General features: G+C 44.0%; 2 long non-coding RNA genes across 2 annotated transcripts; both read left to right on the forward strand.

Moving 5' to 3' along the window:
- Positions 1–5,444: 5,444 nt before the first annotated feature.
- Positions 5,445–6,287, forward strand: LOC144388841 (uncharacterized). The gene is made up of 2 exons (XR_013453110.1): positions 5,445–5,657; positions 5,750–6,287. It is a non-coding gene; the product is annotated as an uncharacterized LOC144388841 (long non-coding RNA).
- A 6,207-nt stretch (positions 6,288–12,494) lies between these two features.
- On the forward strand, positions 12,495–18,053 carry LOC120833936 (uncharacterized). The gene is made up of 4 exons (XR_005714402.2): positions 12,495–12,575; positions 12,681–12,810; positions 14,825–14,917; positions 17,503–18,053. It is a non-coding gene; the product is annotated as an uncharacterized LOC120833936 (long non-coding RNA).
- Positions 18,054–18,396: the final 343 nt, after the last annotated feature.

Consider the following 18,396-nt stretch of genomic DNA (forward strand, 5'->3'; position numbering starts at 1 on the left):
GACAACAGTGCACAAGTAATAAAATAAAGTGGAATGAAATGCTAATGCAATGGATTAGTAGAATAAGGCTAAGGCTATGGGTTAGTATAAAACAAGGGAATAAAGTTAAACAAATTTAAATATTAAAAAGTTAAAAAGAAAAATATTAAGCATAAAGTGCACTAACGAACAAGTAACAGACAAGAGACAATGTGACGAGTGACGACAAAGTGATGAATTGCAGTTAAAGTGGCATGTGCGGTATGAAGGGGAGTGACCGGTGGAATGTTATAGTCAGTCAGTGGGGGACCGGGCTCTGTTGATGAGCCTGACTGCCGACGGGAAGAAACTGTTCGTGTGGCGGTAGGTCTTAGTCCTGATGGACCTCAGCCTCCTGCCAGATGGAAGGGGCACAAACCGTTTTTGTCTGGGGTGGGAGGGGTCGGCCGCGATCTTTTTAGCTCGCCTCAGAGACCTGGAAGCGAACAAGTCCTGCAGGGACGGCAGATTGCTGCCCTTGTCCTTGGCTGTGGCTGCAGCGTACCAGACGGTGATGGAGGAGCAGAGGATGGACTCGATGATGGCCGTGTAGAAGTGGACCATCATCGTCTTTGGCAGGTTGAATTTCTTCAGCTGCCTCAGGAAGAACAACCTCTGCTGAGTTAGTAGCATGTTGCAGGCTTTTGCTCTTGGAATATTTGCAGTATGACTCTGACTCAATAAAGGACTGAAAGCTTTGGGATTTGGACTCCTACACAACAATATTTTGCTTTGCAGGTCAGCAGGCTGTGTAACATCTACAACTACTTGTGTCTTTGACAGTTTAAACGGCCAGGTCACTGAAGCCACAATTTAGTTTATGGTTTGGCTTGTCAAAATATGATGTATACCTATACCAGATTGATTCAAGATGCGTTTTTGTCAAAACACAAACTATAACATCCAACACACTCAGATTAAACTGTAATTATGGGATACAATCATTTTAAAGTAGTATCTTGGAATGTGAATAGTTCTCTTAACTGGGCTATTTAAACCAAAGTAATGTAAAAAAATAGAAGAGAAAATCACCCAATTATATTTCTACAGGAAACGCACTTATCTGAAACTGAACACGAAAAAATGAAAAAGAGGAGTAACTATACTAATACACAACTCTATTCATTTTGACTTTACATGTCATTTAGCTGACGCTTTTATCCAAAGCGACTTACAAATGAGTGTATTCAACCATAGGGATACAAACTGAGAAGAACAAGAAACAAGAATGTAAATTGGCTTATTTGAGGAAATTGCACTATTTGCTATAGATAAGTGGCGTTACAAGTACAATTTAAGTGCTACAATTTGTTAGTCTTTTAGTCGAGGTAGAGTTTGAAGAGGTGTGTCTTTAGTTTGCGGCGGAAGATGTGAAGGCTCTCTGCGGTCCTGGTGTCTTCAGAGAGCTCGTTCCACCATTTCGGAGCAAGGACAGCAAAGAGTCGTGATCTAGTCGAGTGTTTTGCTCTCAGTGAGTGAGGGACGAGCAGTTTATCAGATGCAGAGTGGAGACAGTGCGGGTCGGGATGGAGGGTTTGACCATGTACCCTGGATGTAAGCTGGACCCGATCCATTCACAGCATGGTACGTGAGCACCAATGTTTAGAACTGGATGCAAGCCGCCATCGGTAGCCAGTGAAGAGAGTGGAGTAGTGTGGGAGAATTTCGGAAAGGTTAAAGACCAGTCGAGCTGCTGCATTCTGGATGAGCTGCAGAGGTCGAATGGTGGTAGCGGGGAGACCTGCCAGGAGAGAGTTGCAGTAGTCCAGGCGGGAGATGACAAGAGCCTGAATCAGTACCTGCGCTGCCCTCTGAGTGAGAAGGGGACGTATTCTCCTAATGTTGTAAATTCAATTCAATTCAATTCATTTTATTTTGTATAGCCCATAATCGCAAATTACAAATTTGCCTCAGAGGGCTTTACAGTCTGTACACATACAACATCCTCTGTCCCGAAACCCACCATCGGCACAGGAAAAACTCCCCAAAAAATGAAAAAACCCTTCCAAGAGGGAAAAAAGGGAAGAAACCTTAGGGAGAACGTCAGAGGAGGGATCCCAGTCTGGGATGGACAGACTACAATGGATGCCATGTGTACAGAATGAACAACATATAATACATGCAATTCCTATGACAGAAATGATTCAAGTAATTGTGAGTAGTAAGCCAGGCGCACAGCAGGACCACTGCAGGAACAACCACCATCAGATAGAACCACCATCCACAGAAGCCTGTGGGAGAGAGAGCACAGAGACTTAAGGAGAGGGTAATGTTGGTTTACGAGTACAGTAATATCATTAATATCTAAAATAATAATCATGATGATGATGGCAGCAGCAGGCGTCAGCATGGCCACGGTAGGTGTCAGGACCAGGATCCCGAAGGAACCACGATCTACGGAGACCTGATAGGGGAGAAAGCACAAAAAAAAACTCCCGGAAAGAAGCTGAATTAGTCATGTGCATTAATAAAATGTGAATTATGGTAGAACGAGAGCGTGAGAGAGGAGCTTGGTGTGTCCTAAGAATTCCCCCGGCATTCTAAGCCTATAGCAGCTTAACTAAGGGCTGGTCCGGGCTAACCTGAGCCAGCCCTAACTATAGGCAGAATCAAAGAGGAAAGTTTTAAGTTTTACTTTGAAAGAGCTGACCGAATCTGCCCCCCGGACTGAAAGTGGAACCTGGTTCCACAAAAGAGGAGCTTGATAACTGAAGGCTCTGGCCCCCAGCCTACTTTTTAAAACCATAGGAACAAGTAACTCAGCATCTATGGAGCGCAGTTGCCTTGTAAGGGCGACTGTGGGTGAGTGGGGAGCACGGTCGTCCTCCAATCAGAGGGTTGTCAGTTCGATCCCAGGCCCGGCTAACCCGCATGCCGTTGTGTCCTTGGGCAAGGCACTTAACCCAACATTGTGTGTGGATGTTAGTTACTGATGGCAGGTGTCACTGTGTATGGTTCCCCTCTCATCAGTGTATGAATGGGGGAATGATGTCATGTAGTGTTAAAGCGCTTTGAGTGGTCGGAAGACTAGAAAAGCGCTGTACAAGTACAGTCCATTTACCATTACCATTTACCTTGTAGGACAATAAGGTGTTACAAGCTCTTGAAGATACAACGGTGCCTCACCAGCAAGTGCCTTGTAGGTGAGGAGAAGTACCTTAAAATCTATTCTTGATTTAACAGGGAGCCGGTGCAGAGAAGTTAATAGAGTGATATGATCCCTTTTCTTAGTTCTTGTTAATACACGTGCTGCAGCATTCTGAATTAACTGGAGAGGCTTAAGAGATTTACAAGAGCAGCCTGATAACAGAGAATTACAGTAGTCCAGTCTGGAAGTGACAAACGCATGAACTAATTTTTCTGCATCACTTTGAGACAGGAAGTTCCTGATTTTTGATATGTTACGTAGATGAAAATAGGCAGTCCTTGAAGTCTTCTTTATATGCGAGTTGAAGGTCATATCCTGGTCGAAGAGAACTCCCAGATTCCTAACGGTGCTGCTGGGTACCAGAGCAATTCCATCCATAAAAACTGTATCACGTGACAGCTGGCTTCGAAGGCGCTCTGGGCCTATCAGGATAACTTCCGGTTTTTTTTCCGAGTTTAGCATCAGGAAGTTGCCGGTCATCCAAGTTTTGATGTCTCCAAGACATTCTTGAAGTCTAACTAGCTGGTCCGTCTCTTCTGGCTTGATCGACAGATACAGTTGAGTATCGTCTGCATAACAATGGAAGTTTATGCGGTGTTTCCTGATAAGATCGCCCAAAGGAAGCATATAGAGCATATATGTCAAACTCAAGGCCCGCGGGCCATATCCGGCCCGGCATGCAATTATATCCGGCCCGCGAGATCATTTTATATTATTGTTACTAATGGCCCGACGATATGAAGCGCTCATAACAAAATAAACTACAGATCCCATAATGCAGTGCTTCAGCTGCCTTGCCGAGCACTTTCCGTGGCGTTTCTGGCTGACATAACCGCACGTCTCAATGCCTTAAACCTCCAGCTCCAGGGACGTGACCGCATGATCACTGACATGTATGACGCAGTGAAGGCATTTCAAGTGAAGCTGATTTTATGGGAGACACAAATGCACCAGTGCAACTTGCCCCACTTTGCCTGTTGCCAAGTAATGCGGCACAACCGTGTTCCCAAATACGCACTTTGCTGATAAACTGAGCGAACAAAAAAATAATTTTGAGTTGTTTCGCAACCCATTTGCCGTCGATGTGGAAGCTGCACCTGTGCAGATTCAGATGGAGCGGATTGAGCTTCATCTGACACTAAAGACAAAGTACGACACTGTTTATTCACTCCATTCCCGCAGCAATGTCCCAGCTCCGTCTACATGCGGCTCGAACCTTGTGCATGTTTGGTAGCACATATCTGTGTGAGAAGCTGTTCTCAGTGACGAAGACAAACAAAACGGCACACAGGAGTCGTCTCACTTATGAGCACCTCCAGTCCATCCTGAGAGTCTCCACAACACGGGACCTCGCGCCAAACATAAACCAACTTGTTGCCAGAAAAAGATGCCAAGCATCTAGCTCTGATAAAATGGCATAAGAGCAAAGAAAACTGAATATTTTGCATCGTTATTTGTTATATCTGAAAAGCACAAATTTTATTTATATTTCCAGGTTTTGTTTTGTTTTGCAGTATGTTCATATTTCTAACTTGTATAATTTTGACAGGAGATATTTTTATGGAGAGTAAAATCATTTGTGATATTTAAAATCTAAGGGTTTTTTTATATAAAATGACAAAAGCAAAGAAACTCAAATGTTTTGATTTGTTATTTTAATGTTTACTTAAAGCACAAGCTGTCACAATTTTTATTTATTTTTTCTGGCCTTTTTTTGCAGCATGTTCATATTACTAACTTGTATAATTTTGACTGAATATATTTTTATGGAGAGCAAGATATTTTAAGTTATTTAAAGTTTAAGTTTATTCATTGCAGAATAACATTCCTGTCTGCTTGTATTTATATTTATGTTAAAAATAACATTTAGTTTTAGTGTGTTCAATAAAAATGGGCGGCACGGTGGCGTGGTGTTTAGCACCGTTGCCTCACAGCAAGAAGGTCCTGGGTTCGATTCCGCCCAGTGGCCTTTCTGTGTGGAGTCTGCATGTTCTCCCCGTGTCTGCGTGGGTTCTCTCCGGGTTCTCCGGCTTCTTCCCACAGTCCAAAGACATGCTCTGGGGATCAGGTTAATTGGTGACTCTAAATTGCCCGTAGATGTGTGAATGTGAGTGTGAATGGTTGTGTGTCTCTGTGTAGCCCTGCGATTGGCTGGCGACCAATCCAGGATGTACCCTGTCTATCGCCCGAAGTTGGCTGGGATGGACTCCAGCCCCCCCGCGACCCTGTGTGCAGGATAAGCGGTTTGACAATGGATGGATGGATGGATGGATGTGTTCAATAAATGTTTATGTGATGGGTAGAGCTCTCCCCTCCCCCCCCTGCCTGTTTGGCCACACCACCTTAATTGGTGATGCCTAACAGGTGTGACCAGGTGCTCTTTAAATGGGAGCTTTTGCCCCACTAGAGCTAGAGGGGGGCTTGCTGTAGGTCTCCCACGGCATAGGCACAGCACTCGCCACGTGCGGATGGGTTTGAGCGGAATCTAGAGGTATGTCAGGGGTTTTCTGTTTCATGTTTTAATATGCTTTTTAGCAGTGAAATGTTTATTGGCGTTATTTACCTTTTCTTTCTTTTATACAGGAAATGATCAGGTGGTGCAACGCTGAGCCTGGTCACTGCTGTTTTTGCCTTTGATTTAAAATAGATTATGGTTACCCGGTTTATATAGTATCTTTGATTATGAATTGCTAATTTGTTTTCTTTCTGGGTTAGTGTCTTTGTTTTGTCCTACATAAACAACCATTACTGCGCCCTATACTGGGGGTCCCTTTAATGCCAGTGCAGGTGGGCATATAGTAGGCCTACAGGGGGTGGCTCACGAGGTGGAAGGCCCTTTCAGTTTATTTTGTTTGTTTGCTGTGTTTTAATTCTTTTTGATTTGCTGTGTTTTCTTTCCTTTGACCTGGTGGTGGCCCCCTTGTCCCCTTTCACTCCCCCGCCCCGGTGGGCCTCAAGTAGTCACCTTGTACTGGTAGGGTACCCCAGTATAGTAATCCTTTTTCAAAGCATAGATTATATTTTGCCATAAAACCGACCAATGTTTCTGGATTGATTATTCCTTTTCTTTTAAATATTAAACCTACTTGTAAATAAAAAAAACATTGTTACAAAACTGGAACTTCACCTCTCTGCTCCCTTTCTTTTTCATTACAACTGATATTCTTTGGGTGAGAGTCCCAAAGTGACGTTGTCACCCTTGTGACCAGGCGAACGGCCGCCCCGGTTACATTTATTCTGTTCGGCCCGCGACCTGAAGTGTGTTTTGAATTTTGGCCCCCTGTGCAATTGAGTTTGACACCCCTGATATAGAGGGTAAATAAAATCGGTCCAAGTACAGAACTTTGTGGGACTCCGTGACCAACATTGGTGGTCTTTGAGGATTCACCGTTTACAAGCACAAACTGGGATTGATCCGATAAAAAGGATTTAAACCAGCTGAGTGCAGTTCCTTTGATACCAATTAAATGTTCTAGTCTCTGCAACAGGATACAGAAGCGTGTATCTACAGAATTGTGTTGTCGCAGTGATGTTGGGAGTCAGGGAAAGTGTGACACCGAGGTTCCTAGCAGTCAAATTGGGCGTTGGCACGGAGTTGCCAAAGTTGACCGTCAAGTCCTGGGTCGGGGAATCTTTTCCCTGGAAATGGAAGTAGTTCAGTCTTTCAGGGGTTGATTTTCAGATGGTGAGCGGACATCCACTGAGAGATGTCAGTCAGACCGAGTGAGGGAAGGAGAGAATTAGTTGAGTGTCATCGGCATAGCTGTGGTAAGAGAAGCCATGCGAGCGAATGACAGCGCCGGAGGAGGGGACCCAGGACGGAACTCTGAGGAACTCCAGTAGTAAGAGGACAAGGTTCTGACACAGATCCTCGCCAGGTTACCCGGTAGGTGCGGCCGTCGAGGTAGAACGAGAGAAGGGAGAGAGCAGAGCCTGAGACACCAAGTTCCTGAAGGGAGGAAATAAGGATCTGGTGGTTGACTGTCAAATGCAGCAGAGAGGTCCAGAAGGATGAGGACAGAGGAGAGAGGCGGCTCTAGCAGTGTGGAGTTGCTGAGACAGCAAGGAGAGCAATCTCTGTGGAATGGCCTTGAAGCTAGACTGGTGGGGGTCAAGGAGGTTGTTATGGTGGAGATAGGAGAGTTGGTTAAAGATCGCACGTTCAAAGGTTTTGGACAAAAAGGGAAGGAAAGACCGGTCTGTAGTTGTTTTCTTCAGGGAAGGTAACTCTTGCCTCCTTCAGAGAATTGGGAAACCAGCCAAATAACAGAGCATTGTTGATGAGACAGGTGAGGAAAGGAAGGTCAGGAGCGATAGATTTGGTTAGGGGACAGGGGGGTAGAAAAAAGAAAAGTGAGGGCGAAAGAGGTGAAGTCAGTGGGACGCAAGAAGTAGGAAGTGGGTTTGAGAAAGTTCCAGAGGCCCCCTGTAATGATGTGCTGGATGTGTGTGGAGCTGGTGGGATAGGTGAGAGAGAAGAAGTTACGATAGAGAGCAGATCTAGCACGAGGCCTGTAGTATCTGCGGGAAGAGATTCGAACAGGTACGGGTAAAGGGGTCAAACACATTATTAAAAATAGAAGGCGCCGCATTTAGCCACCCCGAAAGACTCCCTGGTCTTTGTTCTGCGAGGCTATGCAAACGCTGCTCAACCTCTAGTTAAGTACTCCCTCGTTAGTGGAAGTCGGCTACGGCTGCACTGACCACTACCCCGTCGTTAAGGAGTGTTACGCCTCCACCCCAGCTCGGGAGAGGAGGAGGGCGTAACTACCCAAGACCACGTAACTACCCAAGACCACGCCCGCTGGATGCGGGAACCTGTACACTAGGCAACACCACGCTACTGCAATAAACAAACACACGCTGCTACAATGGATTACTAAACGGTGGGTTTATTTTCCACACAATGATCATGTATAATGACAATACATAAAATACACCAACAATTACACACAAGTAGGTAGACACAGGATTGGAGGACTAACAGGTAACAAGGCCTGTGGAGTAGGGCGGTGCCAGCGGTCTGTCAAAGCAAAGAAACAAAAAAAAGGACCCTGAGCTTCCCTACTCTTAACCTACCTACCTACCACAATCTGACATCACACTACTTACCTCACTGCTACACTGGGCGACAGCCACTGGCTTCTAATCTAGTGTATCTAACAGAGGTTTTTCCTACGGGTGTATGTAGACCCCAGAGTAATCCAAAATGTTGTCTAGAAGTCAAAAATCAGATTTGGGAAATTTATAAAGAAGAAAAAATTCAAGTTTGTAAAGCAAACCTATTATGAAACGGGCCCGAAAGCGACAAAACTTGCTTGCTTGCTAAGAAAATACAGAAAATCTCCCACTCAATATATAAAATAATCCACCCAAAATCAGGCCAGATAAGGAATAATTTAGATGAGATTGACTCCTCATTCCGGACATACTACAAGTCCTTATATTCAGAACCGGAGCAGGAATCTAAAGAGAATATAAGAACATTCTTAAAAGCTATAGATCTACCCTCAAAAACTAGTGCCTCCTTAATCTCTTAGATCTCCTTGACCTATTTGGAACTTACTCGGAATATACGTTAAACATGCAAAAAACAAACAAATATTAACATTTGATCACAATCCACCAATTATAAAACAAAGCATACCCACCAATTGGTCTGAGAAGGCAATTAAATACCTAGGGATATGGTCAACCCAGAGTAATAGGGATCTGTATAAAAAAAATTCAGAAGATCTAAGTAATTGGTCAACACCCCTATTGAGTTTGAGGGAAAGAATCAAAATCATAAAGATGTCCATTTTACCTAAATTACTATATCTATTCATGGCATTACCCGTCAAAATACCAACTAGCCAATTTCAGGACTGGGACCAACTTGATTTTATCAAGCATCTCAACCTTTGGAACCAACTAAAGAAACTCAGATGGCTGGCATATGACACAGATTTCTAACCAAACTGTATAGATGCTAGATTTAAGTACTGGACGAATAAAGGTATCACTGGTTACTGTACAATAATGGTTCAAAACGTATTACAACGTTTTCAGATACTGGAAGAAAAATATAACTTGGAAAAGCACAACTTTTTCGGATAATTACAGGTACGGCAGTACTCTTTCAAAGAAATGAATAAAAGGGGAACGACAGGAAATTGCGAGACGTATAGGAGTGAATACAATATATATTAAGGAGAGATGGGAGAAAGAAATCCATGATATGGAAAGATTGACTTTTGACCTTTTAAGATTAAGAGGAGGTACATACAGTGAGTGAGCAGGATGGATTGAATATATGGCAGAACAAGAGTCAGTTGGATAAGATAAGATTGACCTGACTGACTAACAATATTGTTTGTGTGTTGCAAATTACATTACATTACATGTCATTTAGCTGACGCTTTTATCCAAAGCGACGTACAATAAGTGCATTCAACCATAGGGTACAAACTCAGGAGAACAAGAAACAAGAAAGTGCAATTTCCTCAAATAAGCCAATTTACAATTTGCTATAGATGAGTGACGTTACAAGTACAATTTAAGTGCTACAATTTCTTAGTCTTTAGTCGAGGTAGAGTCTGAAGAGGTGTGTCTTTAGTTTGCGGCGGAAGATGTGAAGGCTCTCAGCGGTCCTGATGTCTTATATATTAAATATTTTGTCACGTGTATATTTATTTATTTTTGTGTAGCACTTATATAGGTAACGGTTTGAGTTTGGTGTGCTTTCTCCTCCCTGTCCTCTGCCAGGTGCATGTGTCAGCGGCCGAGTTTTTTACTAAACTAAACTAAAAGTGTGTTGCCAACAACGCCACCTAGGTAAAACTAAGAGCCTTAGGAACTGGAAATAATTAAAAACAAGGTTCGTTTGTTTGGGGGAGAGCAGTGAAACAATGACCAAAGAGGAGACCGGGGCGGAAATACTAATAAAAGAATATTTATTTTAATACAATGATTAAAATATATAAAGGAAGCTAAAATCGTTCGTACTCTCACCTGTGGTGATGAGTTTGGACGGACTAAGATTGACCGGTAGATCGAGAGCTTTGCCTTCCGGCTCAGCTCTCTTTTCGTCACAACGGTGCGATAAAGCGAGTGCAATACCGCCCCCGCTGCTCCGATTCCCCGGCCAAACTCACACTCCATCTTCCCCTCACTCGTGAACAAGACCCCGAGGTACTTGAACTCCTTCACTTGGGGTAGGACACATTCCCTACCTGGAGTAGGCAATCCATCGGTTTCCTGCTGAGAACCATGGCCTCAGATTTAGAGGTGCTAATCCTCATCCCGACGGCTTCACACTCGACTGCGAAACGCTCCGGTGAGATTTGGAGGTCACAGACAGAAGATGCAATCATGACCACATCATCTGCAAAAACCAGCGATGAGATCTGCAACCCCCCAAACTGTAGACCCTCCTCCCCCCGACTACGCCTCGATATCCTGTCCATGAAGACCACAAACAAAATTGGTGACAAGACGCAGCCCTGGCGAAGGCCAACCCCCACCGGAAACGCCTTTGACTTACTGCCGAGCACCCGAAAACAGCTCTCGCTTTGGGAGTACAGGGATTGGATGGCCCCAAGCAAGGACCCCCTCACCCCGTTCTCCCGCAGCACCTCCCACAGTTTCTATCGGGGGACCCGGTCATACGCCTTCCACAAAACACATATAGGGTGGATGAGCATACTCCCAAGCCCCCTCCATGATCCTGGAAAGAGTAAAGAGCTGGACCGTCGTTCCATGACCAGGACAATAACCACATTGTTCCTCTTCAATCCTTGGTTCAACTATCGGCCGAACCCTCCTTTCCAGCCCCTTGGAGTAGACTTTACCCTGGAGGCTGAGTAGTGTGATACCCCTGTAATTGGCACACACTCTCTGGTTCCCCTTTTTGAAGAGGGGTACCACCACCCCGGTCTGCCACTCTTTTGGCACTGCCCTTTGATGCACCTAAGACCTTGAGGCCACAACTCACTGCTGCGGCTTCAGCAATGGAAGTTTGGAACATACACCAATCTGGTTCAATGTCCCCTACCTCCACAGGAATGTGAGCGTAGCTCCGCCGGAGGTGTGAGTTGAAAATCTTTTGGACCGGGGCCTACTCCAGACGTTACCAGTTCACCCTCACTACACGCTTGGGTTTACCGGGTCTGTCCTGAGTCTTCCCCCATCCTCTGACCCAGCTCACCACCAGATGGTGATCAGTTGACAGATTCCCCCTCCCCCCAAGCAGGTCTCCATTCAGGGTCTCCAAAAAGGCTGAATACTCTGAGCTGCATATGCACAGACAACTGTCAGAGTTTCCCCCCCCCCCCACCACCCAAAGGCGTAGGGTGGCGACCCTTTCGTCCACCGGGGTAAACTCCAATGTAGCAGCACTGGGGGACCGCCGGGGACTTATGAGTATCCCCACACCCGCCTGACACAATGGGCCACTCCGGAGTAGAATAGAGTCCATCCAGAGGTGTGGAGTGTGCGTAGACGTAAGTCCCACCCGATCCAACTGATAATGCTCCACCTCCCAGAAGAGTTTTGGGGTGCCGCGTCACTGCTTCGGGCTGTGCCCCGCAAGCCCGGCCACCAGACGCTCGCCCCAGGGGGCCCCAGGCCCCAGGGGGCCCCAGGCTTCCTCCGGGCCAGGTAATAGGGTCTTTTGAACCATTCTTAGTCTGGCCCCTCGGCTGAGACCACTTTGCCAAGGGAAATCCCACCAGGAGCACAAGGCTCCTGACAACACAGCCCTCAGGGTCATAGGGACACACAAACCTCTTCACCACAATAAGGTGACGGGGCCAAAGCTACTTACATTATATTTTTAACCCATTACATTTTACCCGGGGAGCAATTAGGGGTTAGGTGTCTTGCTCATGCCACTTCGACATGGGGCAGCCGGGGCTCGAACCACCAACCTCGTGGTTCCCAGCGCACCCTCTCTACCCTTGTGCCCTTACATGAAATTTGGGGAGGATTGTGCTGGACTTTCATTTTTCAAAACCAAGCCCGTCTTTAGTTTTATTTGCACTGGCGGATGACCTCTGCAGAACACTATGCCAGCGCTACTGTGTGCCGGTGTGTTGCTTGTTTCGTTGTCTAAGGGCTTAGTTATTCCTGCCGTAACAGCCCAAAAAGTCTGACTTATTTGATAACCATAAATGTCACTTTGAAGATGTTTGGTGTGTTCGTCCCCCTCAGTTTATCTTTTGGATATATAACCACCATGTATTATGCTCATATGTTGCTACAGTGAGATGGCTTATTGAGTGTCCCTGTCTTTATATACAGCTGACTTTATGAGTAGATAAATCAAGTACTGTGATTGGTTGAGAGTGAGTCCTGGGGTGTACTGTATTGAGCTGAGCGTTCCATATCAGCGCTTAAGTAATGTTCTGCTGTTGGAGGACGGCTACCGGTAAGTTCCATACATGCAGGACAAACCTCCTGTTGACTTCTCAGAGCAGAAGGGGTGTGTGTTTGTAAGAGGAGGGATCAACTTGTTATTGAGGAAGAGATCCAGTTGCAGATGACAGCTGAGTACCAACACAGACAGACAAAAACAACATTGCTCCTGAGACAACCCTGAGGAAACCCAGATTCTCTGCTAAAGATCTACAACCTGAGAGAAATGGTGTGATTAATCATCAATGGTGAGTCCATACTGCTTTCTAATCTAAAGTTTTACCCTTAGTTTCAATCGTTTCGTAAAAATGAATTCCACAAGACTCCTGCGTTGTATCCTGCTGCCTCTGAGGCACACCTGTTAACAACCAAATCAAGCCATGAAACCAAATATAGAAACAAAAGAGTCAAAAGGGTAATTTTGCTTGTGAGATATTGAAATCAGCTTTACGAAACCCAAGTACAAACTTTGCAAAAAGAGATTTGCTTTTGTAGGCTGTCAGAGTGACTCAGCGTTTTTCTGTCCAGAAGTGCTAGGTTCACATTTCCTGTCCGGCAACAGGCCCGAGGATTGTTGATCATTATAAGAAAGAAAGAGACAAGCTGCAGAAGAATTTGATACGATCTGGTATCTGAGAAAGTTTTACGCTTTGATTATAAACCTCTTAATACAGGATAGGCTAGTGCAGCGGTTCCCAAACTCAAGAATGCAGCGGCCCACTTTGAAATCAGAAAATCTTTTGCTGCCCACCCAAAACTTTAATCACAACTCTGATCAAAACATAAACTAGGGATGATTAAATGACCTTAAGAATTTAACCAAAAATGTTTTAACCGACAATGTATGTTTTGTATACCATTTTCTCCGGAGCTCATGTGCCGTGTTTTCCACACAATAAGGCGCACCTTCAATGAATGACCTATTTTAGAACATTTTTCATATATTTTTCATATATAGCGCTTCGGATTATTTGACATTGTTTTGTTTGGCGGTGCCTTTTGTTGAATAACGATTTAAATTGTTTGTGCTTCATCAATTAATGTTTCACATAACTAATATGCCGAATCATAAATATTTTTATATTAATTTCAAACTTTTCAAAATTGAAAATTAAAAACATTTTATTTATTTATTGTAAATGACCTCTCGCTGCCCACCTGCAGTACCTTCGCGGCCCACCAGTGGGGAATGCAATGGAACAGCTTTTGTCTGGTTCAAAATAGAAAGTACTCCAGTGACTTTGGCTTTGCACTTCTATGAAGAGATGCTAGGGTACTTTTCCTTCACAATGGTGGTGCGGTGGTCAGCACTGTCTCCTCGCAGCAGGACGCAGATTACATTTACAGTCCAAGTCGGAGATTATACTAACCTAAAGATCATCCCTGTTATGTTTTTCATACTCAACTAAACTAGTTTCATTTACCCCTTCACACCCATTCATACTGTAACACTTGGAGCTGTCCTGAGAACAGGCCTGTCAGGTTCCTTCAGGTTATTTAAATTATTGCACGTCCTTCAGAGCAGGGATCCCACTTAGAACACACTGTGTTAGCTATATAACCTGTCCCAAGAATACCCTGTCGCGGACCGGTTTCATGAGGTAATGATACCACTGTATTTTATTTATTACTGGTCAACGCTACATTTAAGTGTACAGTTGGATCGCCCCGTCGGTTTGAGCCCCTAGATAGCGTTTAATTATGGCGACAGGCCGTCCTTTATCTATTTCTTATACTTTGTAGAATCTAAATGTGAGGGTCAATAGTATAGCTTTCTCGAATGTACCTTTGTGGCTCGTAATCACTTGTCACCCGAGTCAGGTGCCTAAGAGTCACTGTACTGATCTGGTCCCGTAGATCCAGTTGGAGATGGGACACTTCAAATAAATGTATTAACGTAAAATTCTAAATACTGGTGCCAGAAAATACATGTATTTTGTATTTAAAATATAGGAAATACTCTTTTCTGGATTTTCCGTTTTCTCACAATTTGGTATAATACAATTTAAAAAATGGCACTGCAGGCCACCCACCACTGCTTTTCCTTACCATATCTGTAATGAGGAAAGCTTAACAGATACATGTTTATCAGCCAACACAGAACACATAATATTGAGAATCACAGAGCCCATACATTAGAGGGAGGTACAAGTGCAAAACAACATATTTCTGGGTCAGAACTTCTATTCTGACGACAGTTATAATGTACAAAACCGGAAATATGAAAAATATTTTTCTTTTGAAATTGTATTTTTCTTCTAGCCTCCAGGTATGTGGTGTTGAAGATCCGGGCTGCAGTGAGAGGAAATGGGCAGCCACGGAAAACCAGCACCTCCACCTGTAACCAGGCAAAAGGTGGGTTTAGTAAGGCTGCTGTAGGTGTATAGGTAGTTTCATTTTAAGAAGTTTGCGTGTGTAAAAAAGTGGGATGCACTTGGTCAACTTAGTCATGATTTTGCAGCAGTGCTTGAACCTTGGTGACAGAATTTCACTATATGTCCCCTTTGACCAATGACAGAGTGCCGCTGTCTGTACTTCCTCTGACCGCAAGAACAGAGTTTGACTTTGATGTACTGTACATTCTCTCGAGAAAGTGTATCCAAACCTTTGACTGGTACTGTATTTCCAAAGCCCAGACATTTTTAGGGACACAAGCGTTCCGTGTCTACACAGTGCCTGTCCTTGACACCTTTGTTCTCTAATAAACTCTTTAACTGTAAACAAGAAAACACATACTCCCATTAAGGGAAATTCCTAAGGGACATCATGCGTAATTCATTCATCTTTACACATAGTCACATATTGTTATTTAGTATTACATTAATGATGATAACTTTATAGAACACTGTACGAGATTTAGTGGCATCTAGTGGGGTGTTACAGATTTGAACCAACTAAATACCCCCCTGCTGAATCCTCTCTTTCCAAACGATTTAAAGAGCTATCGTGGACTTCAGGTAGCAATAGGATTGTATTACTATGAGCTAGTCTTATCAATTCAATGTTTTTTTTCTGAAAGAATACTTACTTCAAAAAAACAAACAAATACATTCCCAACAGAATTATAATGTATTTATTTCTATATATATATATAATTAAATGTATTTATATTTTAAGTCTCAACCTTTTTAAAGAATGAAGAACACAAACATCCTTCTGTATCGGCTGTTTTGTCTCAGCCAGCAGAAGGTTTACCCCCAAAGAAGGCTTTTAGCTGATGGTGCATGTTGTGCTTGTGTGAATATAGTAGATGCGGACACAGCAGATTGAAGAAGGTTTAATCTATACTTTCAGTTTATTTATACTCACAAATAATGTATTGCATGTACAGTAAAAAACATTATTTCTGTTAGCTCCAGTATCCTTCACCTTGCAGAGTTCACTCGAACACAGCAGCATCTCTGCTGTGCTTTGATGTGTGTTTGTGTCTAAGTGTGTGTGTGCAGTTGGAGTAGCTCAGCCTGACAGAGAGTGGAGGAGATGCGCTGCAGCATGTTTATAAGTCACACCAGTAATGTTGAGGCATATTTATAATAATTCACCAACATGGCTCCTTTATTACTGGGTTCTTAGGACGCATCCCTACGTCCAGATACCATGTGACAGTGTTTGTCTGTTCGGTGCAGCTGACGAAACGGGGCTGTGAAAGATGGCAGGCCTGCTTCCAAAGTAGATATACATCGCTTTTTAACGGTAATGAAACGGTCCGACCGGCGAACGGTACGGACCGTGTAGAACGGTAGAGTGCGCCGTCTTTGAATCAGAACTTCTCAATGTCCGACTCCTCAAGTCCATGTTGATGTGTCTTTGGGCAAGACACCGCAAATTGCTCCTGCAGGCTTTGTCGTCAGTGTGAAATAGGATTAATGTTAGGTTGGCCTGGTGAGCAAGTGGCGCCGTGCATGGTAGGCTTTTTAAAGCCTCATCCTGACTAATGTTCCACCAATGAAGGCTCAGCCAAGAAAGACTTTTTGTATAGTGAGAAATAACTAAAACTGGATAGCATTTTTGTACATTCCAACAAAGTCCAATCTTACATCTACATTGAGGGGAAATGGGACGTCTCTTTTCTAGTCCTCCAACCATTAAAGCTCTTTTACCCTACATGTCAACATTCACGCATCCACTGATGACAGGATCTACCTTGCATAGTGGCACCATCAGCAGGTAATCCCTTAATTAGGTGGTTAAGTGTCAGAGTTTATCTTCCCTCACTCACCTAATCAGCTCATTGAGTGCACCTCAATGCTGTCACAGCACCTGGTCAGCCCCCTCGCTCCGATCCGCCACTCTGATGCACCTACTATCCTTGGACCGCTGGCTCACTCACACCCACTGCCAGATCTTCCTCAGTATCATGCTAGATTTCCCATAGCTAAGCCTACCCGTTTCTCGGATTCCCTCTTCTCGGACTGTATATGGCATTGTCTTTCTGTGTGACTTAAACAAACTCATCGTTGTTCTGGAAGGTTGATGTGAAAGGCCTGACCAATGGTAGCTGGTGACATAATAATTTTCTAATTTTAAAAGTTTAACCTTAGGTCACAGGTAATGGGACCCGAATGGGGAGGGAATCATGCTTAAATAGAGATGCTGTAGAGCATTTCTTTTACTTCTGACACCTGTGTGCTAATAGCATAAAGTATATAATGATTTTATAAAACTATTATTTAGTCTGTTGTAATGTTGTAACTGAATGTAGAGGATACGGCACTTATTTTACTGCTTATTGTGTTGTATACAGTGGCACCAAGAATTACAGCCAAGTAGTGACATGTTTGTGTTTATTAGGGTTTTGTAATAGTCGCCTCAAGTCTGCAGTCTTCCATTATAATGGCGAGCATGCAGGCCTGTTACCCTCCTGCTAGGATTGTCGTTAAAAACAAATCAGATGGTAATTGGAGAGTGACTCATCCTTTTCTCTCTCTCTCCCTCTGCAGGAGAAATGGATGGCAGGCGGAGCGCTGAAGGTTCAGCGTTGGTTCCCCAACGGACACAGACAGCGGATGTCGTGCTGAAGGAAGAGTGTGGCTCGTGAAAATAAAGTGAGCGCTTGAGAGTAGTGTGGAAGGTCTAGAATGAGGAAACAAACACAATTCACACACACATAAAAAACAAAGACAGACTCTTCAAATATAATTAAAATAGAAGCAATTCCACAAGGCTGATTTATCTAAATGTCATCTTCCCCTTTGGATCCCTGGCATGTATGTGTCGGTTCTTTCCGAAGTCTCACCACCAAAAAACCCTGACAAATATATACTGAACTGCATTACACTCCCACCTGCTCCCAGCTCTCGTTTATTTCCACGCTTGTTCTGCATCCAGTGCCAAGATAGTTGCAGAGAGGATGAAAGCCTGATCCTCAATTCCTCAGAAGAGGAATGGATCAGTCTGGATAAATATTGACTCTGCTGATAAAGTTGTGCCAAGTCGTATATTCATGTTCAAAAAATGTTTAAACTATTAATTAAAGCAAAAAGCACAGTTATTCTGTGTTCTCCTGTTTTGTATCTGTCTATATATGTGTATGTGTAAATATATTTCTTTACATTGTCCATTCTGTTCATGTAAAGAGAGGCCAGACTTCCTGAGCTCAGCCACCACCAGTCTCCGATCTTTCACCCTCTGGTAGGAGTTTCTCAGGACCCTTGAAAACGACAGCTTTCTGCTGCAACACCAGAGAAATCCGCCTTCCAAAAAAACTCACGTCCAGGGGCTGGAAGATGTGAGACGTGTTTGAGGAAGGCACAAGAGTATGACCGTCTCCCTCTGTGCTGTGCAGACCAGCTCGGGATCCAGGTGGGACTGATGACCATCCATGACCAGCAGCG

Source organism: Gasterosteus aculeatus, chromosome 16 (genome assembly GCF_964276395.1).
Source record: "Gasterosteus aculeatus chromosome 16, fGasAcu3.hap1.1, whole genome shotgun sequence".
NCBI classification, from domain to species: Eukaryota; Metazoa; Chordata; class Actinopteri; order Perciformes; family Gasterosteidae; genus Gasterosteus; species Gasterosteus aculeatus.